The sequence below is a fragment of the Mytilus californianus genome, unplaced genomic scaffold, assembly GCF_021869535.1.
Source record: "Mytilus californianus isolate M0D057914Y unplaced genomic scaffold, xbMytCali1.0.p SCAF_9, whole genome shotgun sequence".
Lineage (NCBI taxonomy): Eukaryota > Metazoa > Mollusca > Bivalvia > Mytilida > Mytilidae > Mytilus > Mytilus californianus.
The window spans coordinates 3,353,934-3,380,895 of record NW_026262745.1 but is presented as its reverse complement, the minus strand read 5'-3'; the positions used below and the strand labels follow the sequence as shown (position 1 = coordinate 3,380,895).

Here is a 26,962-nt window from a genome sequence, read left to right as displayed (position 1 = left end):
GATTTACCGTTCTAAACGTAAACATTCCGCCAACGGCTATTTGAAGCATGACCCGTTTTGGAATATCAAGACATTTCTTTGTACTTAATTTGGACAGCTGAGAGAATTGTTTATAAAAATAAGTTTTATTTGTAAATTAATGTCTTCAGGTAAAACTTAACAGTTTATTTCCGTTGGCGCACTAATATTATAATTATAATTCGGTAAACTGGATGACGGAGAAGCACAGTATTGGTTCTGTCATGTAACGGCAATCTCTATAAATATGTTGACCCTTGTAAATAACCTTGTAGATCTTAAATTGTGATAATGACCACTACTGTTTTTAAAACTAATCTTTATAGATTTTTTTACCATTTTAGATTTTAAGAACATATAAACTATATATGAAACCACACAAGTACATAATTTTACCCATTATTAATACTGAATAGTAATTCATAACACTTTCTTTTTTCTAAGAGAATTTTACAAACAAACTACATTGAGCTTCTGATAAGCTAGTATTTTATCCATTTTAAAGTATATGTAAAATTTTGTAAGCTCACGTCAGTCTGAGTATGTATAGTGTAAATACAAGTTCCTGTTTTTTTTTAATTTTGTCCTATTCTAACTCTGTTAGCTATTATTATTTAAATTTTAACTAAAACATAAAAAAAAAAAAAAAAAAATTAACAAAAATTTTTAATAATTAACGCATTTTTAAAAATAAACATTTTTTTTTAAATGCATTCCCTTACAAAACTTAAATGTTTGCTGCAGATTTGCAGCAGACTTGCTGCAGGTTTGCTGCAAACAAAAACCTTGCAGGAACCCTTAAATAATGTTTGCAGATGTTTGCAGCTAGCTGCAAACCTCCTGCAAACATTGCAGCTTTTTGCTGAAGCTTGCGGCAAGTTTGCAGAAACAATTATGTTTGCAGTAAGATTGCAGGAAAAACTAGAATATAAGGGATGTTCGCAGCTAGATTGCAGCAATCTTTGACAATTCTATATGTTTGCAAGAGCATTGCAAGAATTACATAAAATGACTGAGCATGCCTATTGGTAATTTCCTGAAAGATTTGAAATTTGAAAATGTTGATGGCGTTTGAGTCATGTTATATCACCCCCAGTTTTTGGTGGGTTCGTGTTGCTTAATCTTTTGTTTTCTATGTTGTGTCATCTGTACTATTATTTGTCTGTTTGTCTTTTTATTTTTGGCCATGGCGTTGTCAGTTTGTTTTCGATCTATGAGTTTGACTGTCACTCTGGTACCTTTCGTCCCTCTTTTATATATTAGTGTTCAGGGAGGCATTTTAGGTTGGAAAAGAGATGTTAAGTTTTTTAAACACATTAATTATTTGTAAGTACAAATTTTTCATAGAAGCGTAAACTTATGAAATTCGTCCCCTTCACAATTACCTGTATGAAGGTTTGAAAAACATTTTCTAACATGTAACCAGTATACAGTACTCTCTAATATGTTTGGAGATTGTAGCTTATTAAATATTATGTTGTAATAAGTCAAGTTGAATTTTGTGACAATATTAATTTAACAAGCTGTATATATGCACAAAATACATTTCAAATAAACCTTTTTTTTGTATTTTAGATATTTATGCATGCAATTCATTTGAGCACGAATTTGAACAACAAAAAAGCTTTAAATTAAATTTTAAAGGGTATTAACTTATGCTATGATAATTTTGCAAATGATAAAGTGTTTGAATTATTGTATGTATGTATGTAGCCTAACTTTTTCATAATTTGCTGTGTAATATAGATAATGTGATGTGCACACAACATATGACATTGGTTAATTGTATAATGTATATGTAGTTCCTGCAAGTTTGCAGCAAAAACGCAGGAGAAAGATTAATTTGAATATAAATGTTTGCCGCAGGTCTGCAGCAAACACGCAGGAGAAAGATTAATTTGCATAAAATGTTTGCAGCAGGTCTGCAGCAAACACTCATTTGCATATAAATGTTTGCAGCAGGTCTGCAGCAAACACTCATTTGCATGGTAAATTGTTTGCAGCAGACCTGCAGCGTATTTGCAGCAAACATGCCGCAAATACAGACTCTGTGTTCGCTGCAAGTCTACAGCAAATGTTTGCAGGAGGCTGATTTTTTCAGTAAGGGGTGATCCTGCAAATAGGGTGGACATCCTGAAGAAAAAGTTTACTTCTTAAATTTTAAAATCGTATAAACTCAGATTTTTTAAATTAAAATTTATATTTAAAATTTTAAAATATTAGATTTTAATTCAGTCAAATATGAGGGTTCCCATGCGATATAAAAGGCCCAATCCATTGGTCCAGACAATGAAAAACCATGAATACTTTTATTATAACAAATGGACATTTCAAAAAGTTAACTGTACTGTAATCTAACCAAAGTCTTTGCAAGGAGTTTTATCCATTTTTCAAATAATATAAGTTTTATAATTTCTTGTCAGACGGATGTGTACAGTGTAAATGTAAGCGTAATTTCATTCCACCGTGTTTTTATTCTGAGTAACTGTTTTTCACTAGAGAATATTGGATGTAAATAGTCACGGTGAAAGGTCGATCTTGATATCGTTGTTTATATTTGACCGGTTTATTGTTTACATAAATTAATAGGTTAAAATTAGAATAATTTTCAAGGAACCAGTTTAATTAATAGATATTGACATAAAAGATATGATCTTATCTCCAAGTCGACCAAAACGCAAATGCACAGAAAAACTTCGGCAATCCAGTATATACACATGATATATGAATATTACAAATAGTGACAATTTGAAAGCATATGATTTGATGGATTTTCATAGAAAAATTATTAAAATTTAATTCGTAAATAAAGCATTATTATCGTGTGTTCAAAATGAGTACAAAAAACACTTCATCAAGGTATGGATCTAAACACTAGTGTAATAAATCCCGGTTCAAAATAACCAGTGCAATCATTCCAGGTATAAAATCACTAGTGTAATCATTCCTGATTCAAAATCACTAGTGTAATCATTCCTGATTCAAAATCACTAGTGTAATCATTCCTGGTTCAAAACACTTGTGTGAACATTCCTTTGATGAAACACACTAGTTTACTTTGTCCATTTTTACATAAATCAACTATGCAAGTTTTAGTTAATTCAAATACCCCCCAAAAAATACCAAGCCCAATTTTTTATATATTTCCCCTTCAAAAACTCTCTTTAGAATCTTATGATGAGTGGTGGATATTTTATACTGGACCCGGATTAAAAAACCTAGTGAATTTTTGTTGGTGGATAAATAAAATTGAGACTGGAAATGGGGAATATGTCAAAGAGACAACAACCCGGCTAAAGAGCAGATAACAGCCGAAGGCCACACATGGGTCTTCAACGCAGCGAGAAAATCCCGCACCCGCAAAAATGCGGCGGGATTAAACATGTTTTGTGAGATCTCAACCCTCCCCTATACCTCTAGCCAATGTAGAATAAAGAAACACACAGCGATACGCACAGTAAAACTCAGTTTAAAAGAAGTCCGAGTCCGATGTCAGAATAGGTAACAAAAGAAACTAGGCAAAATGACAATGATACATAAATTAACAAAGGACTAAAACACACTAGGAATTTTCATCCTCCGGATAAAGTACACTGGCGGAATCAAAACAATGTTACATGAATACATGTTCTCTCTCCTTTTACCGTTTTACCTTAACATTTATAACTTTACTCACAAGGTAAATTATTTTTTAAGATAAACGTATATATTCTAATGCGGTGACCCTTGCAAATAGGGTGGATATCCAATAGAAGAAGAAGAGAAGTAGAGTCAGTGGCGGATCCAGAGGGGGGCGTAGAGGGCGTACGCCCCCCCTTTGCTTGGACTTTTTTTTTTATGTAAAAAGATTAATCAGACTAGACTTCGTGAACTTTGCCATTTCCCGTGTATTTAATTTTTATGCGACAATTCTTTACTTATAAAGATATTTTTCGCTGGTATTTACTGATTATGTCAAAGTCATGTGATACGCTATGGTGGAGTTGACCAGTGCGTCAAAAACGTCACTCAGTCATTTTGAAATTCAAATTACAGTAAATTACATTGCTTAGGCTGAGGATGACAACCATGATACCTTCAAAGCGACACAGGATTGAGCAAGAACGTAGTGACTTCTAATTCACAATTCAACCAAACAGAAAGTAATACTATATTACACTCTCATGAAAAAAACATCCACAGCAATATTATTTACCTACGAAAACATGTTTAACCCCAAACGCCCCAGCCTATTTAAAAATAACATGAAAGCTGAATAATGATCCCCAGTCAGTATAAGCTCTAGATAGATTTAAAGTCTAAGGTACGAACCATTTGATTTGAGGAGGCAGTCTAAGGTATTTGAGAGAAACCAATCTGACTCTTATTTTTGCATTAAATAAAAATTCTGGCCGTATCTGGATTGAAAACAATAATCTTGTCCACTTTTTTTGCTATTAGAAACGAAAATTTCCAACAGAATTATTTAGCATTAAATGAACATGATGAATAAAAAACGGGCGTATTTTTTTGAGGCCAGGGTTTGCATGTCTGACCGGAATGTCTGTTTCGCCGAACTGATATATTGAATACTTTTTCAAGACCAGACTGCAACCTGACTGCTGAGTGTGGCCTTTATGTCTCCATTTGTCGACCGTCATTCATAAATTCGTTGTCATTTCAGACTCATTCGTAGCCTTTGGTTGATTTGGAACCCCTCACCTCCCTTAATTTTGTTGGGTGAAACATATCAACCAAACATTTGGATAAAAATTGCTTGTTTGACTTTTTCAACTCGTGTCGGTCGTATTGTAAATTTCATCGAATAGCCCGGCGTATTTCTTGTTTACAACAAGAAATCTGTGAGGTTATGCTAACTTAACATACAACAAACGAGAATTTTCCATGTCTATTTTTTACTAACAAGTCCCACATCAAATATATCAGTACATAGCTTTGGATCCATACTATCATTTTATGATAGACAATCAATAGGGAGAATACAGCATAAAACATGTCCAACCCTTACACTTTACAGCAACTATAGAATATACATGCCCCTCGCCAGGAACCGTTTAAAAAGTGCATTTTACACTTATTTTATGTTTTTTAGCCCAAAAAAGGTCACAAATATTTTTCGCCTCGCTCCGCTCGGCAATCTTTAGAAACATCGCCCCCCCTTTCCAAATTCCTGGATCCGCCCCTGAGAGTGACTAAAATCTTATAGAAAAAAATACATATTCGTTCAGTGTAAGTTTACTTGTTTTAGTTTAAATGTCTTTTTGATCGATTTAAGCCATTTCAATTGATATTTTATAGACTAGTGTGTCTTTTTATGTTGTAATGTTACACTACTGTTTCAGGTTAGGGTGAAGGTTGGCGCCTGTTAAAACGTTTAAACCCGCTCAATTTTTATGCACCTGTCCTAAGCCAGGAACCTGTTGTTCGGTGGTTGTCGTTTGTTGATGTGGTTCATAAGTGTTTCTCGTTTCTCGTTTTCTATATAGATTAGACCGATGGTTTTCCTGTTTGAATTGTTTTACACTAGTCGTTTTGGGGCCCTTTATAGCTTGCTGTTCGGTGTGAGCCAAGGCTCCGTGTTGAAGGAGGTACTTTGACCTATACATGCTATAATTGTTAACTTTTTATACATTGTGACTTGGATATAGAGTTGTCTCATTGGCATTCATACCACATCTTCTTATTTATATATACTAAAGATATATTTATTTTGATGTGCATTTGATAGCCAAGCAGTAGAGAATAAGCCCTATAATACACCAAGCTCTATGATCATATGTGTTGCAATAATGATGAGGAGGGGAGGAGAACAACGACGACTAATAAATAACAAATAATAATAAGAAGACATATCTTTTTTACATTCCTGAGTAAACATTCAACAGCAAAATACAAAATATATATAATCAGAGACTCTCTGATATAATATACAAAATATTCATACATCAAAATATAGTTTTTATATTCTAACCAAATATAGAAATATCATTTGATTTGATATGCCTTACGTATATTGCCTTTCAAAGAAAAAGATTGCAACACTGTTTCAGCTTGAATATTTTTACATTCATACGATATTTCTTGTTATTGTGAATGGTAAATCATTCCAAAGACCATATCTTAACTGATTGCAAACCAATGAAAAGTTTTCTTATAAAAAATCGTGAGTATTTGGTCATTGTACAAATAAATCGTTATTTGAGACATATCGTAAGTTATATGCTTGTGTTTTGCTTACTTTTATGTGCTTCTCTATTTTTAGTTTGCTTGCATGATTATGCTTTTTATATTGTTATATATGTTTGTATGCATTCAGTTAAAAGCTCTATAGATCTTATGTATTGTAGTTAAATATCTCAGTATACATCTTGCTGCTCTTTTCGAAAATATCATGATTCTATCTGAATATAATCAGAATCATACGGTGATAAACTTCCCCCAAAATATTGAACTACAATCGTATATGTATGGTTACCGTACGTAGAACATTATAAAAGAATTGTCGTATGTGTATGTAGCGGGCAAGGGCTGTACTCTACATGTATGCGGGTGAGGAGGACCGGGGTCCTTCATTTCTGTATTCTTTAGTTTTTTAGACCATTATTCTCTATTCTTTATATTTTAGCACCCTATTATTATCTATTCTTTAGACCTATTTTTCACTATTCTTTAGCCCTTTATTCTGCACATTTTGCCCATTATTCTGCACATTTTGCCCATTATTCTGCACATTTTGCCCATTATTCTCTATTCTGTAAACCCCATCCAGGCCCTCGTGTTTAGGCAAATAGTTCTAACTTCGGGCCCGTGCGCTACACAGAGAGTCATATAGTAAACAATCATAGTCATTACCACATCTCAGCTTAAGGCAGCCCTCTTCTGAACATTTGAAGGTTCCTTCTATATAGTGGTTACCTAAACTACACAAGAAACACACAAAATATCGTTTCATCTCGACCTCTAGTAAGTGTTCTACAACTAATCGTTCAGTGCTTTTAACTAGTTCCTTAACCATTATCAAAGGACTTATCATCTTTTGTAATAAAACATATGGAAATAGCGGAATTTAATATTTTTAGAGTGTAAAAAAATCATTGGATGCCGTAGATAAATTAAAAGGTTTTGATAGTCCTTTTAATTCGGTTGACAGTTTTTACTTTTCAACTCTTTATATTACACTTCCATGACAATCTAATCAAACCGGGTGGGTGCGGGGTTTTGATTAAATGGTCGTTGAAAAATCTGATTGCAAATTTATTTGCTGAAATTCATATAAAGGAGTACTTCTTCTCTAATGAGAAAGGTAAATATGCTGGATATACTTACTGGATCTTACTGGAGGTGTGATGAGATAATTAAAGCTGTAAATTTTCTCCTCCTTTTGACAACATTTATGTACGCTTCGGCAATAAAGTTTATCGAGAGGTAGTAGGTATTCCTATGGACACCAGATGTGTCCCTTTAATAGCAGACTTGTTGCTGTATTGGTTTTTTTTTTATGAATCAGTTTATTGCCAAACTCAGTAGAGATCCGTCTCAATTCCACTTAATTGATAAATTCAACTGTTACAACACTTACCGTTGTCTTGACGAGATTTTTTCGTTAAGTAATGTATTGCCGACATTTACCCAAAGGAACTTACTTTAAGGTCTAGTAACAGTAAATTGGCTACGTTACAGACTTTTCTAGAACTTTGCATACAACTTTGGCTCGTTGAACTATAACTGAAATCGAAAAAATATTACCAATTTGAATTCTTTCTACATGTACTAGGTGAACATGTGTGTAGAAAGCACATAAAATCGGCGGAAAACGTTTTCAAATTTTTCTTAAAATCATCAAATCTCAATTTCAAATCCGTAGATTTTTCTTAAAAAAAAATATATGTTGTTGATACATAAAATTCCGTTTTCATGATATAAAATAATCATTTGGTCTCCGACTAACTAGTTCAGTGTGGGGATATATTAAAGGGACACAATCAGAAAAGTTTGGTTGAAGGAAAGAACATCATCGATCTATACCTGTATGTGTATTAAAAATATGTTATCTAGCTCCTTTGGTCTTCTTGTTTTTAACAAGTGTCTGACGAAACTACGAATCATTTTTAAAAATAAGAAAAGGTCGGCAAAAAGAGACACAGACTGAATTGGTTCCCATAAGAATGCCAACAAATAAGTTAAATTATCAATCATAAACTCCAGCATGCTGATCACTTGTTCTTTGGTGTAGCATGTTTTATCCTCTTCTTTTTTAACAAAATATGCCGAATTGTATTCCAAAACAATACATTTGTAACGTATGCAGTACACTTTTTACGGAGAAAATCATTGTGGATTATTTCTTTTACGCAGGTTTTCAATTTTTCATGTGGTATTTTGGTTAACAGGGTAAAATAAATCAAAGGTTTTATAAAATCATTTTCAGAGAATGACAGAGTTTTGAAAAATTTCCAGAAGTTGTTTAGAGTCTTTTTAAATCCATGTGGTGGTAAATCATTGATATAAATTACAAATAAAATAGAGTATAATGAGGCATTCCAGTTCCCAAACTTTCTATCAGATTTAATATTCACGTATTGAAATTCTTGTTGCCTCTTAGAAAAACATGAATTTACCATATGATCTCCGAAATTATCAAATCTGAGATGTTCTAAAAGTATGGCATGGTTTAGTTTAAACATATTTTATTTGCTAAATATCAGCAAAATGGATGAGACACAAGTAAATCATACTTATGAAGTCTTCTCCATATTACAATACAAGTATATATACAATAATAACATTATGAGCATGCATGTAAAGCTAACAAATTCATTAAATATTATACGAACTATAAATAAAAAGAAAAAAAGAACAAGAAGAATGGAAAAGGAAGAAAAAAAAAAGAAGCAAATTATATTTTCTGTGATGTTGACTTAGGTTTGATGGTGATGATCATCCGTGCCGGTAGCAATAATATTTTATGAAGGTACTAGAAATCTGTTAGACCTTTTAATAAAATCTTGAACATGTTTGAAAATTAGGAGATTTTGTTCATTCGAAAGTTCAAGATCTCCGCAAGTTAATAGTTTAGTATCAATAATAAAGTTTTCAGTAAGCCAATTAAGATTGTTAAGTAAAATTTCTCTACATGTAGTGTATTTTGGGCAAACTAAAAGAAAATGATGAACATCCTCAATATCAGACCCACACTGACACGAAGGATCCAGTATAATGTTAGCTTTGAAAAGGTCAGAGTTCAGAATTGAAGCGTAACATCGCAATTGAGTTAAAATGATATTCAGTTTCCTCGGACCGTACATATAATACGACGCAACTCTACTCTGAACACTTTCATTTTTCAATTCTCTCTTAAATTTAGATATAGAGTCGGTGTTTCGAATTTTTAAGTCAAGCTTATTCCATTCTCGTATTGTGGATGGAATAAAAGATTCAGTGGTAAGGGAAAGTCTACAAAATGGAACAATGATATTTTGACCGTTTCGCAACGGATAGTTGGTTGTACTTTGTATACATGGGGGAACAAGATTACACAGGTACTGTGGTGCATGTTTTTTTATTTATATTATAAAACATCTGTAATTTTCTTCTTCTTCGTCTTTCATATAAAGATTCCCAGCCAACCTCAGAGTACAGAGTATCAGTTTTAGTGAAGATTGGTAGACCTGTTACAATTCTTGCGGCTTCCAATTGCAAATTTTCTAATTTATTTGAATAACATATGGCATGGTTGATAAGATGAGAAGCCTTCTAAATAAAATACACAGCACCAACTATAATTTTCTCCATTGTCTAAAACTTTAACCATGCATTCGTCATCAGAGTGGTTTGACAAGAATGACCTCGTCTTAAACCTTACTGATCGAGCTAAAGGTAATATTTTTTTTTTGGTTATCAGTAAAGTATTGAAAATAGGCCTTGGTACAACAAAGACTTCTTTTCAATCTGGAGGTATGGCGCCTTGATTGATTGATGCTTGAAAGAACGTGGTAAATGTTGCTGCCAGGTACCATGGTGCAAGCTCTTTTGGAAGTCTTGTTGGAATCTCATCTGGACCAGCTGCTTTGTGGATATCCAAGTTACTTAACCATTTTAATACACCATTTTCAGTTACATGTATTTTGTTCATTGTTGGATGTGGACTCTCTCCTTTATCAGGAATGGTATTGATATCCTCACTGGTGTTGAATATTATGGAAAATTGGTCGTTTAAAATATTTGCCTTTTTTTTCACTTTCTGAGTATGCGAGTACATCTGTATCTTTGAGAGATTCGCATTCTCCAACAGATTCGCATTTCTTACGTTTAATAAATCCCCAGAATCTTTCAGGATTTGCTGATAATTCAGGATCAGTGATGTCGTTAATGTAGTCTCTATACGCCTTCCTATATTCTTTCTGTGTTGTCATTTAAGCTTTTCAGTCGATGGTATCTGTCAAGATCAGATTTTCTTTTGGTCTTTCTTGTTTTTTCAAAGCTCCTCCTTTTCTGTCTTGTTAGTTTTTTATTTTCTTGGTTTATCCATGGTTGGTTGAATCTTGAAGATGACATTTTCGATGGTACTGTTTCTTCAAGTATGGTAATTAAGTAAGTTTGATTTAAGAAATTTCCACATTTCAGTTATAGGGCTGTCCTTGTTAAATTTCTCTTTAAAGTTTGCATTTAATTTCCTAGTTTTTTCACCTTGTTCTATAGCATCTGCCTTTTTCCAAATAAATATTTTTCTCTTCACAGGTTTGCTGACATTCTCTTTAAAGTTTGCATTTAATTTCAAGGCCTAGCTTTTTCACCTTGTTCTATAGCATCTGCCATTTTCCAAATAAATATTTTTCTCTTCCCGGGTTTTCTGAATTTAGCTGTTATATCAGTGTCGATGTATATGATGTCATGGTCGCCAATGCCGGTAATGGCTCGCATCGATTCACTAATGAAGGTCGCATGCCAAGAAATCCTCGCTAAAAATTCCGGTCGACCTCCTACGGCACCCATTAGTAGTTAAAGATTTGATTTCATTCAACAAATTAATTTATGACCTGCATATACGTGTCGCTTAGAACACAGCCATATACCAAATGGTCAATATTAATCATCCGTGTAATTTGCTCTATTGGATGTTTGCAAAATTTCAACGGAGGCAATTTCTTGGCATGGGTTTGTTAGAAATAGGTCTAGCGTGGTTTTTTTTTTTCTTTTGGGAAAATTGACTACCTGTTCCAGGTGATTGTCTTGTCCTAGGTCGAGGAAAGTACAAACCAAACTACTGATGATCTGTTCTTTCTAATCAAGTTATCCACTGTAAGTTTAGTCACGGTTCTCCATGTAGTTATTGTCACTGCTAGGTGGTCTGTATATATACTACCAATGATGAGCGATTTGTTGTTATGTAGTGATATTTTAATAAATATCGACTCAGTGTCATTTTCGATGTCTACAAGCTCACAGATATAGTCCGATGAAAGAATATGTCGTGGTAAAATCTGCTATTTAATATATATAGTATATTTTGTAATTTATCAATTCATATGTATCTTCTAACAGTTACTAGTCACAACACAATAGCAAAAAACGAAAAACGATGAAAATGTGATTTACTTAGTTAAAACCTATCGCGGTAATGTTTAGTAATAAGAATATCAAAGTCTCAACTCAAGAAATTGCTTGCCTTTTAAAAAAAATACATCCCATTTTATTGTACGGAAAACAAACAAAGTCGTCCGTTTATTTATTTCACTTGAAAATTAGTATACAAAATAGTTCGTCATACAAAAAAATATTTCACTCAATAAACATGATAAAAAAGACGAACTTTTAAATGAACTGACATTGGTTGAAAGATCAAAGTTGTGACTAGGAGAAATATGGATAATCTATTAAATTTAAACAAAAAGTTAAAAAAAACCAAGTAATTAAGAAGAAAACCGAGACTTTCCGAAATCCTTTTTTTTTGGGGAAATGTCAACATCCGGTTGCCAAAGACAAATTACACGAGGTTGAAAAATAACATTAAACGCAATGTTTCGTCAACCTAAAACAGTTTCGATGACGGGTTGGCGTCTGGCAGCATTTTGGGGTGTCTTTGTCGGTTCAATTGGAGGTTTCATGTATGCAGTTGCCATTTACCCAATGATGAACGTAGATAAATATAGTTAGTTTATGTAAGATGGCCATAGACAAAATGTCGAGTCAACTTTTATGAATGAGTTACGCCGGTTGGCCCAGTATGAAGTAACACAAGCATCTCGCACCAACTACCAGCTGGCTCCACTAACGAATCTGAAGTAGGAGGGTCTTAATGGGGGGGGGGGGGGGGGGGGTACCTTCATGACGAATAACGGTAAAAATTCTTGCCAAGTGACGTTAACGGTAATTGTTGGTGCATGACGATAAAATGTACACTTTCTTTTAGGCGATTAAAAAATCAACTGATTTTGACGAATCACTTAGATTTTTTCCAAAATTAACGGTAACGATAATTATTTGAGACCTCTGACCAGATATGTCTCTGCTCTGACGAATCATGCTAAGAATATTTTGACGAATCACAGTAAAATTTTAACCAATTTGATGCTAACAGTAACTGAAATTGACCGTTTGACGCCTGACAGTAAAGGGCATTCCTAGACTCAAGTAGTCCAAATAATTATGCGTCAAAGCAAAAAAATATAATAGCCTTTCAAGACGTCATAATTATTTGGACTAATACTCCAGTAGAAATCCTGCTGAATAGACCAGCCAACTTGTCCAATTAATCAAAAGAAGTTAATTCCCACTGAAACTATATAGACCTGCCAACTCACCTCATGGCCCCACTAACAGATTTACTTGCATGTAATAGAGTTTAATCCTGCTGAATAGACATGCCAATGTTAGCATTTGATTATTCTCATACATATGTACATCATAATGTATGACAGACAAAAGTAACCACACATGGTAACCAATCTTATAGTTGCTATAAAAACAAATTCCTTTTAGATTTGAATCCTAAAATTGTTATGGTAATAACTTGAATTTATAGCAAAGAACATGCATAGTTAACACTTTCTCAGAATTCCAGCCAAGACAGACACCTTGAAATTCAGATTCTTACCAAATACAATTTAAAGATTGGAACCTCCTACATGTACCTCCTGATACATTTGTATCATCACCAAGATGCTACATTTATGTATTTGTGGAAGAACAAGCTAAGAAATTGTAACGGGGGTCCCATGTTGTAAGTACATGTAAGTTGTTAACCTTGACACACGTAAATGCAGTAATGTCCAGCATGACCAAGGACGTGAAATCTTATTCCATCAAGATCAAGAAAATCAATTAAGATTCTTTTCCATTATTATGGAAATAATCGAATTTGAAAATAAGAAGATGTGGTATGATTGCCATTGAGACAACTCTCCACCAGAGACCAAATAACAAAGAAGTTAACAACTATATAGGTCACCATACATCCTTTAACAATGAGCAAAACCCATACCGCATAGTAAGCTATAATAGACCCCAAATGACATGAATGAGAAATTTAAAAACAAATAGAAACGGAAAAGTGCTGCTTGTTTTGCATTATTATATCAAGTACTGCTTTTTTAATATCAAAAGTAAGAAAATGAAACAAATGATCTTCAATAATAGACAGGCATCTTAACAATAAACCATCCCCAGTTTAAAACAAGTTTAAAATGAATTAAACAGGAACATAATTGTAATGACCAGTCACTAAAGATATAAATATTTATGTAGTAGCAAATCCTTAAAAAAAATCTACTAGTGAAATCTGCTTTTAAATTTCTTTATCTTTGTTCATGTTGTTGAAGTAAAAATCAATCTTACTTGTTCATGTTGTTGGTATGAGAATCAATCTTACTTGTTCATGTTGTTGAAATAAGAATCAATCTTACTTGTTGAAATGAGAATCAAATAACATGAGTTATCTCTCTTTGCCAAGTAAATAATACACATACATGTATACTTTGTATATAAAATAAGGTGATATGGTATGATTTCCTATGACACAAATACAAATTTATCCACCCGAGACCAAATGCTAGATAATAATGAGAGGAGAATCTATATTGGTTTAAAATTTTAGCTACTAAAATATATATCTGAAATAAGTGTGGAAGGAGGTTTACAGATAATACATCTGAACCTCAGATGGTCATGCATATTTCAGGTATATTGAGAGGAAGATACCTATAGATTCTGTCACATTGGAGGGGGGGTCGGACCTTTATCGGGACTCCGGGAACGGGTGTTTTTAAGCTCGGGATTTCAGGATTGATCCTTTCGGGATCCGGGAATTCTTTTTTCGAATTTAGGGATATCTGGATTTCAATTTCTTTAAATTCAGGACCTCAGGAATTATTTTTTTTAAGCCCTGGATTTCGGGATCAGGACCCCTCAGACCTCCCCTCATATTGGTGTCAGACCACCAATTCACTCCCTCCAATTTAGAACGTATGTAAAAGTAGCCCTACACTGGCACAAAATAGTGCTTTTGATGTCATTGTTTACTTTAACCAACAAATTTGCAGAAATGAAACTTTTGGTGAAAGAGAAATATATTTAGACCATTTTGAGCCAAAATTTACTTGTCTATGAGATTTCATTAAAAATTTAGGATTAATGTGCTCCATAGTATACTAATTTATGATTTCCGGAAAACCAAGGGTTATTTTTACTAGTACTTGACTTCCGAAAGGCAGTTCTTTCTTAGAAGACTTTAAGCATGGGTTGAAAATTTACATGTAGAAAGGTGATACATGTACAATTCAGGATATACCTGGTTTCTATGAAGTTAAACTTGAGGTAAAATATTAAAAAGCTGTGAAAATTGCAAAATTTGGTTAAATAGATAGGGATTTTGAATTGGTGGTCTGACACCTATTGTTATATTTTGTCATATCTGAGTTCAATACTTCATGGTGATATTTATTTCACTTATAGTTAAACAAAATAAGTGCAGAAAAGGGTGTCCTGATGATGACTCAAGAAACTTACATGGGATTGAAAAACAATATTGAATGGTAACATACATAAATGTATATGTCTTAAGGGAGAGGGATTTTTGTTGACTTTTAGCTCAATACATCAATGAGTCCAAGGTCAAGATGACATAAAATTAGGAATTTATTAAAGAGTACATATAATTAAAAGGTCAGATAAAATAATTGCAGAAATCTTACTTCTATATGAGTCTATATTTTAATTTGGGGCCTCGGTGGCCGAGTGGTCTAAGTAGTTACTACTGAAATCACTAGCCAGTCAACACTGAGGTTGTGAGTTCTAACCCCGCTCGTGCGGGTGCACTCGACTCCAATCTTAATTGACTAGGATTGTCAGTTTTCCTATCGAAGGTTTGTAGTTTTCTCCAGGCACTCCGGCTTCCTCCACCAATAAAAACTGGCCGCCACGAAATAGCCCAAAAGCGGTGCTAAAAAGTGGCGCTAAAACACCAAAAATAAAAAAATCAAATACATGAAATATATTTTAATTTTATACATCTGTGAAAAATTAACAATCAGGTAAAAAGTAAAATAACAAAAATACTGATTTCCAAGGAAAATTCAAAACAGAAAGTCCCTTTACAAATGGCAAAATCAAAAGCTCAAACACATCAAACGAATGGAAAACAACTGTCATTTTCCTGACTTGGTACAGGCATTTCCTTATGTAGAAAATGGTGGATTAAAGCTGGTTTTATAGCTACATGTAGCTTGAAATTTGTTTTGTGTCAAATATTATAAACTTAAAAGTGTCAATAACATCATATGTATTATTGTGTTACACTGATTAACATCTCGCTACCCTCAAAATTTCTAATGAAAATTATATTTTTGTCATAACTAAAACTCCTCATGATAAAAAGTAAAATCACAAAAATACTGAACTCCGAGGAAAATTCAAAAAGGAAAGTCCCAAATCAAATGGCAAAATCAAAAAAATAAATTAGTCACTGATTGAGGTCTGTGAACAGACCCAAATCAGTCAGGTACTATATTCTATAGTCTTTTATCCTGCTATACTGACCAGTTACATGTATATTGTCTTTTTAAAAAAAACATTTTGTTTGAATTTCAGAAGAATTACAGAAAAAAGGAAGAGCTGGTTTGGATATTGAAGCTATACAACCAGCAGGTAGGCTATTAAACAGATATTTCAATAACAAAGTATTTTTTGTTTGGTATATGTACTGGTATCTGTACAAACATGACAAAGTCTGCCTTTTTAGCTCACTTGGCCCAAACATGACATGTGAGCTTCTCTCTCCACTTGGTGTCCTTTATCTTTGGGTCTTTGTCTATAAACTTTTACAGAATTCTTCTCTGAAACTACTTGTACAATTGTAACCAAACTTGACCACTATCATCCTCTGGGTATCTAGCAAAAAGATGTGTCGGATGAATCAACATGGATGCCAAGGCTGAAAATAGAACATCAGGTAAAATAAAAAAATATTGTCCTTTGTCTTTAAATTAAAACTGTTATAAATAGCAGTTTTCTTCCTAGGGCCTTGAATTATCATAATGATTTTGATGCTATATTGCTTGAAAGTGATTTCAGGAAAAGCTTCTTACAGATATATGTACATGTATCAGATTTCAGAATGTAAGTTCTTATTATTCCAATCCTCAGTTGGTCCCATTATTCGCATTAATAAAAATTTGTAAGGGTTCCGCGGAACCCAGTGTCTCGCCTACTTTTGCTGTTAATCGCAGGCTCAACAAAAATGAGATGAGGAAAAAATTTAATAAAAATATTCCTCTTGATACAATTTTTGTCGAGCCTTCGACTTTAGTCGAAAAAGCGAGACATAGCGATCCTACATTCCGTCGTCGTTGTCGTCGGCAGCGTCCACAAATATTCACTCTGTGGTTAAAGTTTTTGAAATTTTAATAACTTTCTTAAACTATCCTGGATTTCTACCAAACTTGGACAGAAGCTTGTTTATGATCATAAGATAGTATCCAGAAGTAAATTTTGTAAAAATAAAATTCCATTTTTTCCGTATTTTACTTATAAATGGACTTAGTTTTTCTGCCGGGAAATATTACATTCACTCTGTGGTTTAAGTTTTTAAAATTTTAATAACTTTCTTAAGCTATCCTGGGTTTGTACCAAACTTGGACAGAAGCTTGTTTATGATCATAAGATAGTATCCAGAAGTAAATTTTGTAAAAAAATAAATCCATTTTTTCTGTATTTTACTTTTAAATGGACTTGGATTTTCTGCCAGGAAACAACACATTCACTCTGTGGTTAAAGTTTTTAAAATTTTAATAACTTTCTTATACTATTTTGGATTTGTACCAAACTTGGACAGAAGCTTGTTTATGATCAAATGCTAGTATCTAGAAGGAAATTTTGTTTTCTTCCAGTTAACATTACATTCAGTCTGCAGTTAAAGATTTAAACATTTATTAGATTCATAAACTATCCTGGATTTTTACCAAACTTGGACAGAAGCTTCTTGCAATTAAAAGATAGTATCAAGTGGAATATTTTTATTGATTTACTTCCTCATTTTTGTTGAGCCTGCGATTAACAGAAAAAGTAGGCGAGACACTGGGGTCCGCGGAACCCTTACAAATTTTTATTGTAAGAAGCTTCTGTCCAAGTTTGGTAAAAATCCAGGATAGTTTATGAATCTAATAAATGTTTTAAAAAATTTAACTGCAGACTGTATGTAATGTTAACTGGAAGAAAAACTAAGTCCATTTATAAGTAAAATATGGATAAACAAGTACAAAATTTTAATAATAATTTCCTTCTAGATACTAGCTTTTGATCATAAACAAACTTCTGTCCATGTTTGGTACAAATCCAGGATAGTTTAAGAAAGTTTTTAAAATTTTAAAAACTTTAACCACAGAGTGAATGTAATGTTTCCTGGCAGAAAAACTATGTCCATTTATAAGTAAAATTTGGAAAAACAGGAATTTTTTTTTTTTAAATTTACTTCTGAATACTATCTTATGATCATAACCATGATAACCAAGCTTCTGTCCAAGTTTGGTAGAAATCAAGGATAGTTTTAAAAAGTTATTAAAATTTTAAAAACTTTAACCACGGAGTGAATGTAATGTTTCCTGGCAGAAAAACTAAGTCCATTTATAAGTAAAATACGGAAAAATATGATTTTTAGCTCACCTGGTCCAAAGGGCCAAGTGAGCTTTTCTCATCACTTGGCGTCCGGCGTCTTCGTTAACTTTTTACGTTTTGAACTTCTTCTAGAGAACCACTGAATGGAATGAAAACAAACATGACATGAATGTTCCTTATGAGGTGCTGACCAAGTGTTGTTACTTTGTAGCCGATCCATCATCCAAGATGGCCGCCAGCGGGGGACTTAGATTAAGATAGGACCCTATGGGAAATACATACAAATGTCTTCTTTTAGAGAACCAGTGAATGGAATGAAACCAAACATGGTATGAATGTCCCTTATGAGGTGCTGACCAAGTGTTGTTACTTTGCAGTTGGTCCATCATCCAAGATGGCCCCCAGCGGGGGACTTAGTTTAACATAGGACCCTATGGGAAATACATACAAATGTCTTCTTTTAGAGAACCACTGAATGGAATGAAACAAAACATGGCATGAATGTTCCTTATGAGGTGCTGACCAAGTGTTGTTACTTTTCAGTCGGTCAATCATCCAAGATGGCCGCCAGCAGGGGACTTAGTTTAACATAGGACCCTATGGGAAATACATACAAATGTCTTCTTTTAGAGAACCACTGAATGGAATGGAACCAAACATGGCATGAATGTTCCTTATGAGGTGCTGACCAAGTGTTGTTACTTTGCAGTCGGTCCATCATCCAAGATGGCCACCAGCGGGGGACTTAGTTTAACATAGGACCCTATGGGAAATACATACAAATGTCTTCTTTTAGAGAACCAGTGAATGGAATGAAACCAAACATGGCATGAATGTTCCTTATGAGGTGCTGACCAAATGTTGTTACTTTTCAGTCGGTCCATCATCCAAGATGGCCGCCAGTGGGGGGACTTAGTTTAACATAGGACCCTATGGGAAATACATACAAATGTCTTCATTTAGAGAACCACTGAATGGAATGGAACCAAACAGGACATGAATGTTCCTTATGAGGTGTTGATCAAGTGTTGTTACTTTGTAGTCAATCCATCATCCAAGATGGCCGCCAGCGGGGGGACTTAGTTTAACATAGGACCCTATGGGAAATACATACAAATGTCTTCATTTAGAGAACCACTGAATGGAATGGAACCAAACAGGACATGAATGTTCTTATGAGGTGTTGATCAAGTGTTGTTACTTTGTAGTCAATCCATCATCCAAGATGGCCGCCAGCGGGGGACTTAGTTTCACATAGGACCCTATGGGAAATACATACAAATGTCTTCTTTTAGAGAACCACTGAATGGAATGAAATAAAACATGGCATGAATGTTCCTTATGAGATGCTGACCAAGTGTTGTTACTTTGCAGTCAGTCCATCATCCAAGATGGCCGCCAGGGGGGGGACTTAGTTTAACATAGGACCCTATGGGAAATACATACAAATGTCTTCTTTTAGAGTTAACCACTGAATGGAATGAAACCAAACATGGCATGAATGTTCTTTATGAGGTGCTGACCAAATGTTGTTACTTTGCAGTCGGTCCATCATCCAAGATGGCCGCCAGTGGGGGGACCTAGTTTAACATAGGACCCTATGGGAAATACATACAAATGTCTTCATTTAGAGAACCACTGAATGGAATGGAACCAAACATGGCATGAATGTTCCTTATGAGGTGTTGATCAAGTGTTGTTACTTTGTAGTCAATCCATCATCCAAGATGGCCGCCAGCGGGGGACTTAGTTTCACATAGGACCCTATGGGAAATACATACAAATGTCTTCTTTTAGAGAACCACTGAATGGAATGAAACAAAACATGGTATGAATGTTCCTTATGAGGTGCTGACCAAGTGTTGTTACTTTGCAGTCAGTCCATCATCCAAGATGGCCGCCAGGGGGGGACTTAATTTAACATAGGACCCTATGGGAAATACATACAAATGTCTTCTTTTAGAGTTAACCACTGAATGGAATGAAACCAAACTTGGCATGAATGTTCCTTATGAGGTGCTGACCAAGTGTTGCTACTTTGTTGCCGATTTAATGTTCAAGATGGCCACCAGGATATTTTATCAAATAACGGGACCAATATTAAACCAAATTTGGCCTCAATCATTATTTGGGTATCTGTTATAATTTTTATCTATCTTTACATGATTTCTAAAACCAAAGTAGAGTCAGGTGAGCGACACAGGCTCTTGAGAGCCTCTAGTTTTTTTACAAAATTTACTTCTGGATACTATCTTATGATCATAAACAAGCTTCTGTCCAAGTTTGGTAGAAATCCAGGATAGTTTAAGAAAGTTATTAAAATTTCAAAAACTTTAACCACAGAGTGAATATTTGTGGACACTGCCGCCGCTGACAGAATGTAGGATCGCCATGTCTCGCTTTTTCGACAAAAAGTCGAAGGCTCGACAAAAACCTAGCAATAAATTCTGAATTTACAGTAATACAATTTTTTTGCAGCAATGATCTTCATTTACATAAAGATTTAAGTAATATTTACTTGTAGAAGTAAGATTTTAATTTTCACTTCAAGATTTGAATAATCTCCCCATACTTTTTTATACGCCCGTTTACGGGACGTATTATGGTATACTGTGACCGTCCGTCCGTCTGTCGTCAACATGTCGGACATTAACTCAAAAAAGCTTTAACCAATATGCATGAAACTTTGGTGAATTGTTTATATCTATTGATGTGAGCTCCCTTTCGTTTTTTTTTAAATTTCAGATTTACTGTTTCCGAGTTTTGGAGTTTTATTCATTAAAAAACAGGGGATTTTCCAGTTTTCCGACAATAACTCAAAAATGCTTTCACCAACTTGCAAGGAATTTTGGTGAATTGTTTATATCTATTGACATGAGCTCCCTTTTTATAAGCTCACCTGGCCCGTAGGGCCAAGTGAGCTTTTCTCATCACTTGGCGTCCGTCGTCCGTCCTCGGCGTTAACTTTTTACATTTTGAACTTCTTCTAGAGAACCACTGAATGGAATGAAACCAAACATGGCATGAATGTTCTTATGAGGTGCTGACCAAGTGTTGTTACTTTGTAGCCGATCCATCATCCAAGATGGCCGCCAGCGGGGGACTTAGTTTAACATAGGACCCTATGGGAAATGCATACAAATGACTTCTTTTAGAGAACCACTGAATGGAATGAAACCAAACATGGCATGAATGTTCCTTATGAGGTGCTGACCAAGTGTTGTTACTTTGTAGCCGATCCATCATCCAAGATGGCCGCCAGCGGGGGACTTAGTTTAACATAGGACCCTATGGGAAATGCATACAAATGACTTCTTTTAGAGAACCACTGAATGGAATAAAACCAAACATGGCATGAATGTTCCTTATGAGGTGCTGACCATGTGTTGTTACTTTGTAGCCGATCCATCATCCAAGATGGCTGCCATCTGGGAACTTAGTTTAACATAGGACCCTATGGGAAATACATACAAATGTCTTCTTTTAGAGAACCACTGAATGGAATGAAACCAAACATGGCATGAATGTTCCTTATGAGGTGCTGACCAAGTGTTGTTACTTTGTAGCCTATCCATCATCCAAGATGGCCGCCAGCGGGGGACTTAGTTTAACATAGGACCCTATGGGAAATACATAAAAATGTCTTCTTTTAGAGAACCACTGAATGGAATGGAACCAAACATGGCATGAATGTTCCTTATGAGATGCTTACCAAGTGTTGTTACTTTGCAGTCGGTCCATCATCCAAGATGGCCGCCAGCGGGGGACTTAGTTTAACATAGGACCCTATGGGAAATACATACAAATGTCTTCTTTTAGAGAACCACTGAATGGAACGAAACCAAACATGGCATGAATGTTCTTATGAGGTGCTGACCAAGTGTTGTTACTTTGTAGCCGATCCATCATCCAAGATGGCCGCCAGCGGGGGACTTAGTTTAACATAGGACCCTATGGGAAATGCATACAAATGACTTCTTTTAGAGAACCACTGAATGGAATGAAACCAAACATGGCATGAATGTTCCTTATGAGGTGCTGACCAAGTGTTGTTACTTTGTAGCCGATCCATCATCCAAGATGGCCGACAGCAGGGGACTTAGTTTAACAAAGGACCAATGGGAAATACATACAAATGTCTTCTTTTAGAGAACCACTGAATGGAATGAAACCAAACATGGCATGAATCTTCCTTATGAGATGCTGACCAAGTGTTGTTACTTTGTAGCCGATCCATCATCCAAGATGGCCGCCAGCGGGGGACTTAGTTTTACATAGGACCCTTTGGGAAATACATAAAAATGTCTTCTTTTAGAGAACCAATAAATGGAATGGAACCAAACATGGCATGAATGTTCCTTATGAGATGTTGACCAAGTGTTGTTACTTTGCAGCTGATCCATCATCCAAGATGGCCGCCAGCGGGGGACTTAGTTTAACATAGGACCCTATGGGAAATACATACAATTGTCTTCTTTTAGAGAACCACTGAATGGAATTGAACCAAACATGGCATGAATGTTCCTTATGAGTTGCAGACCAAGTGTTGTTACTTTGCAGTTGATCCATCATCCAAGATGGCCGCTAAGGGGGGGGGGCTTAGTTTAACATAGGACCCTATTGGAAATACATACAAATGTCTTCTTTTAGAGTACCACTGAATGGAATGAACCAAACATGGCATGAATGTTCCTTATGAAGTGCTGACCAAGTGTTGCTACTTTGTTGCCGATTTACTGTTCAAGATGGCCACCAGGATATTTTATTAAATAACGGGACCAATATTAATCAAAATTTGGCCTCAATCATTATTTAGGTATCTGTTATGATTTTTATCTATCTTTACATGATTTCTAAAACCAAAGTAGAGTCAGGTGAGCGACACAGGCTCTTGAGAGCCTCTAGTTTTTATAAATTTTAGATTTTACGTTTCCCAGTTACAGGGTTTTATTCATTAAAAAAGGGGGATTTTCCAGTTTTCGGAAAATAACTCAAAAATGCTTTCAGCAGTTCTGATGAAACTTTGGTGAATTGTTTATATCTGTTGATTTAAGCTCCCTTTAGAATTTTATAAATTTTAGATTTTACATTTCTGAGTTATGGGGTTTATTCATTAAAAAAGCGGGGATTTTCCAGTTTTTGGACAATAACTCAAAAATGCTTTCAGCAGTTCTCATGAAACTTTGGTGAATTATTTATAGCTATTGATGTAATCTCCCTATTGATTTTCATAAATTTCAAATATGACATTGAGAAGAAATTGAACTTTATTTGTTTATAGTCTGACAACAGATTTACTAAGTATTGCACAACAGCAAGAAATCTTTAATTGAAAATAAATTCAATTCATATAACCAATTTCAAGTTCTTTGACTACATTTATTCAGAAACCTATAATATGTCAAATATTAAATTACAATCCAAATTCAGACCTGTATCAAACTTGAATATTGTGTCCATTTTTGCCCCAACTGTTCAGGGTTGGACCTCTGTGGGCGTATCCAGCTGTGCTCAGCGAAGCAGTTTATTTTGTTATGCTTGAAGATATTAATTTGATATTTGTTTTAAAGTTTACACCATGACATGTTATAGATCTAGTTATCATTTTGTTCAAGTACAATGAATTTTTATCCGGTAGGGGACTATGTATTGCCATGCAATACCGTCAGAATGCTTGTTACAATTTGTTTGCAAATTGGCTTTATTCTTTAAAGCAATAATAAATATAGTTAAACTGTCAATTGCAAAATGATCAGCCTGACAAGATCTACAAAAATGAAGAATAATCAGCCTGACAAGATCTACAACATGGTCAAAATTGTCAGTCAGCTCTTTCAAATAGATGTTATTGCCCTTGAATGACAAATTTATTCATTTTAGTGTTATTTTTTGTTGAAATAGTTACCTATTGTAGATATAGAAAAAAATATAAACATTTAAAAACTGAGCAGAATAGGATCTACAAATAAGTCTAGATGACTGAAATCATTAGTAAACTCCTTATATTTTAAAAGTCCCAATAGACCTTTATGGTCATATAGCTCTACAACTGTTTAGGTTCTTATACATTTTTGGTTTTCAAACAATTGGCTGTGAGCATCTCTTATGAAGGTACAAAAATGTAAATCAAGAAAAGCACATTGGACACATAAATTTATGAAGTGTAGTTTTAATATTTTGACCCAGAAGGGTCAATATTAAGTGTAAGTGTGTTTGGAAGGCACTAATAGTGTTTCAGGAGGATTAGTTTCTATACTTTATGGGGAAAATGACCATGTGTCTGACACGATTTGTGTATGCTAGAAAAATATGTGTGAATTGACACCTCTGTAAAATGATATTTACAAAAGAAACTTATATAAGTAATATTTAAAAGAGCCTCTTTTTCAACATACTGTAAACCAACTTATTTTCGCGGATACTTTATTTCACGTTTATCTCTTTCTAGCCTATTTCACGGCAATTTAATTTCGTGATTTTCAAATTTACTTGATGTAGATAAAAAAAAGAAAAATCCAAGTTTTACATATTTGCGACGATTTATATTCGCGTTATTTTTCTACTTGCAAAAGTCACGAAAATAAATCGCTCGTGAAAATTAGTTGGTTTACAGTAAGTCGTATAGGTTATCTTTAAAAGTTTCTTGTTTAAGTTATATCTCTGACTGTTGTATACATTAAGGGCATTTAAGAGCTTCTATTATTCATTTATGATTATTTGAAATAAACCAAATTCAGTTAAAATAAATTGAAATATCCATGGATGTCACCAGCAGATTGGCCTGGAGAATCCATGATTTTCTGTATGATGGCAGATGCACAAGTTTTTAAGCTTGTATGATGACCAGAAATAAAGAACTTTGTGGCAGATTTTTTTTTTTTCATTGAAATGTATATTCCTTAATTAACCAAAATGACCATGTAATGTTTTACCACCAGAATTCATATGTTTCTTCTCTTTTTGCTGTAAACTGAGATGTTTTGGCCTATGCCATTTATGCCAAATGTTGACTGAAGCTTGCTCAGGTATACTATTGCTACTTTCTGTAAGCATATGTTACAATGACAGATATTTTTTTCATGCATTCTTGCAAAATGTAGTTATGAACCCAAAAAATATTTTGTGAGCATGTACGAGAATGTGAATAGATTAATAGTTTTGATGATGTGAATTTAAATGTAAATTGAGATTTATTTGTTTATTTTTTCAGATATGAAGGTGTGGTCAGATCCCTTTGCGCCATATAAAAAGAAGAAGGAATAAACTTTTTGATATTGTGATATTTATTGTATTTTATATGTACTATATATATGAATTGTTTTTGTTTTTAATATTTTCAATAAAATTTGAAAAAAGAATCTCAGCAATTTAAGAAGCCCAACACACACCCACACACATCCCCACAGCAATATGTTAATTCCAAGGCTCATGATTTTTTACAATATAAGATTAATAACTAATGATTTGGCAGAGTTTTAGTCTTGCCTGTTGTCTTGCCTGCAATGAAAGTCGCAGAATGCGAGACATAGGGATTACATTCATGCGCCAGCATAAACTATTTGTTTAAAGCTTTATATTTCAGAAGGTTGAAGACCTGGATGCTTCATACCTTGTATGCAGATAACTTATGTTATGAAGATTCAGTCAGTCATATGTCCATTGTCCTTGACCACATTTTCGTGGTTCATTGGTCAATGATAAGTTTTGTGGTTTTGTCAGTTTATCATATGCTATAAACAATATGTCAATTATATTTGGTGTATGGAATGATTGTAATATCTGTCTGACATGGTTTATCTTAGCATGACCTCTTTTTCATAGAACATTGATAATGTAAAGTTTATGTGATATTTGTAGTAAAACCTTCATATTACAAACTTTCAACATAAATTCAATCATAAATAAAGCAGGGGAGACATGTCAGCATTTGCACTCTTGTTTATGGATTTATATATAAAAAAAAGAAATAATATGCATAGAAGAAATGCCCTCAAACACCAAAACAAAAGAAAACAAACAAAAATTAAGCCTATATGACACTATGCTTCACTCACACCACTGTAACTTATTCATGTTCAGTGAACCTTAAAATCTGACCAAAACACTAATAAAAGGGATAATTTAAAACTTTAACATTGTTTGAAGTTGGTGAGACATAATCTTGTACTTTAAGTAATAATTACCCCATAGCAAACACATTGTATTTATTTTATTGTTTGATATAAAATAGAAAGAACAGGCAAAACACAATCTGGGTTCACTAACATTAGAGAAAACAGACAGAACACACTCCTTGTTCACTAACATTAGAGAGAACAGACAGAACACACTCCTTGTTCACTTACATTAGAGAGAACAGACAGAACACACTCCTTGTTCACTTACATTAGAGAGAGCAGACAGAACACACTCCTTGTTCACTTACATTAGAGAGAGCAGACAGAACACACTCCTTGTTCACTTACATTAGAGATAACAGACAGAACACATTCCTTGTTCACTTACAATAGATAGAATAGAACACACTCCTTGTTCACTTACGATAGATAGAACAGACAGAACATACTCCTTGTTCACTAACATTACAGAGAGCAAACAGAACACACTCCTTGTTCACTTACAATAGATAGAATAGAGCCAGAACACTATCCTTGTTCACTTACAATAGATAGAACAGAGACAGAACACATTCCTTGTTCACTAACATTAGAGAGAACAGATAGAACACACTCCTTGTTCACTTACAATAGATAGAACAGACATAACACACTCCTTGTTCACTTACGATAAATAGAACAGAGAGAACACACTCCTAGTTCACTTACAATAGACAGAACAG

The 26,962-nt window shown here is 34.1% G+C and overlaps 2 long non-coding RNA genes across 5 annotated transcripts; both read left to right on the top strand.

Annotated features, from left to right (window-relative positions):
* Positions 1–11,954: 11,954 nt before the first annotated feature.
* On the top strand, positions 11,955–25,481 carry LOC127714882 (uncharacterized). The gene is made up of 3 exons (XR_007987971.1): positions 11,955–12,166; positions 16,102–16,158; positions 25,334–25,481. It is a non-coding gene; the product is annotated as an uncharacterized LOC127714882 (long non-coding RNA).
* LOC127714883 (uncharacterized) lies at positions 18,163–23,647 on the top strand. Of its 4 annotated transcripts, XR_007987973.1 has the most exons (4): positions 18,163–18,970; positions 19,304–19,805; positions 19,972–20,139; positions 21,164–23,647. It is a non-coding gene; the product is annotated as an uncharacterized LOC127714883 (long non-coding RNA). The 4 variants fall into 4 exon arrangements; XR_007987975.1 differs by having other exon boundaries at positions 18,163–18,804; positions 19,304–20,139; XR_007987974.1 differs by lacking the exon at positions 19,304–19,805.
* Positions 25,482–26,962: the final 1,481 nt, after the last annotated feature.